The sequence below is a fragment of the Bicyclus anynana genome, chromosome 14 (genome assembly GCF_947172395.1).
Source record: "Bicyclus anynana chromosome 14, ilBicAnyn1.1, whole genome shotgun sequence".
Classification (NCBI taxonomy): domain Eukaryota; kingdom Metazoa; phylum Arthropoda; class Insecta; order Lepidoptera; family Nymphalidae; genus Bicyclus; species Bicyclus anynana.
The window spans coordinates 1,934,192-1,936,101 of NC_069096.1; positions in this window are offsets into that span (position 1 = coordinate 1,934,192).

A 1,910-nucleotide genomic window follows, 5' to 3' on the forward strand; every position below is an offset into this window, starting at 1 on the left:
TTTACGATATTTTTTGAAGACTTACGATAGGTTTGTTTGTTCGTTTTCTTGTTTGTTAAAAACAGAAAAAATTATACATAAAAAATTATACAGCTTTGGTACACCGGCGAACATTTTGCTTTAGAAGAGTGATAAAAAAATGAATTTTTCTTCAAGAAACATACTTTTATTAAGCCAATCATTTACCAGATCCTTACTTATATATCATATTATCATCTCCACTTACTTTTATACGGGGGTATACCTGGGTTCCCGACTACGTTGTATGGGCCGGTGGGAATTCCCCTTTCATAACTCAACTCTGGACTTAAAACTTAGGACGTCACTATCCAAAGCTTTACTTGGAACGACAGTATGTTATAACATATCATTATTGAAATAATCAAAATTAAAATCAGAGGAACCCTAAAAGTTTCACCCTAACCTAAAAGACCGATTTAAGGGAAACCATAAAAAATATGTCACCAGTCGTGTAATGTCACGGTATTTGCCTATACTACGCTAATGCCAACACTGTTGACATTCTGCTAAATACCAGATTTGTTCGGCTCAAACAATTCCTTCTGATCATCGGGAAGTCTTTAGCTTAGGATTAATATTAAAGTAAAATAATTTGTAATTAAATATGAAATAAATGAATATTAGCTGACCTGTTAAACGTTGTTTTACCTTATTTATTCACTTGGGAGTTAGGTTTATGAAAAATTTTTCGAACTTTTTTCACTCGAAATTTCATAAATATCGGTCCAGCCGTTTCAAACACCGCGACCCGAGAATTTTATATAGGTTATTTTAATAATACCATTACAAATTAATTTTACTTTATATAAGCTAAAGCGGTAAAGACTTTTCATTTGTTCTAGTTTTTATTGTAGGTATGTCTGTGCCAATATGATAAAGCTGAAGAGTTTGTTTGTTTGAACGCGCTAATATCAGGAACTACAAATCTGATTTGAAAAATTCTTTCAGTGTTAGATAGCCCATTTATCGAGGAAGGCTATAGGCTATCCCAGTATTCCTACGTGAACGGGAACCACGCGAGTGAATCCGGGCGACGTCAGCTAGTAATATGATAAACAGTAAACACTATATCAATCATCCTCCAGGCGAGGAGTTTGAGGGAAGATACAAGAGTTCTGGGCTCAAGAGTGAGGATTTGAGGAACCTCCTCTCAAAACACGCGGTCCGAAGGATTAGGTACTGCTTACCGTATCCGAGCATTCATCTTACAGCCGTGAATTTTTGTTTTAAAAAAAGAATTATTCAAATCGGTTCAGGCGTCTTCGAGTAGTCGCGTAATATACATACAAATTGAGAACCTCCTCCTTTTTTGAAGTCGTTGTAGAAGAATAGTTAAAATAGAACTTTAGTTGTAGTAGCAAGAAGTATTTATTTAATTAGTTTATTTATTATTTCTAAACTAGTAGTTTTATGTGCATATAGATATCGTATGTCGTTAACAGTACCGAATCCATGCAAAAATATTTTTTTATCTTATCCAGGATAGGTAGGTACTTAATACGATATTGTACATCCGTCAATGACCACATTAATATAAGAGAAGCATTGTTTACAATTCCCAGCCTCATTAGTGATATTATATTTCATATATAATGATTATTTCGTATTTTATCGGCACCTACTCCCTCAGTCTCCCTTTGGCATCTAAATGGGCGTGTTTACTGTTTACGAAATATTAGTGCCAAAGTTTATTTGTTTTGCGCGTGACTTTTTAAATTGTGGTAGGCAAAGGTCAATTATTTAACGTCCTAATATATCTCAATAATAGAAAAAGGATAAAGCTGCTTATTAATAAAAGTGAGAGTTTTTGCAATGAATTCGGTTGTTTATAGTGTTCAGGTTTTTTCATTGAGAATTTTATAGTGGCTTATTTATTACCCAAACTTCTT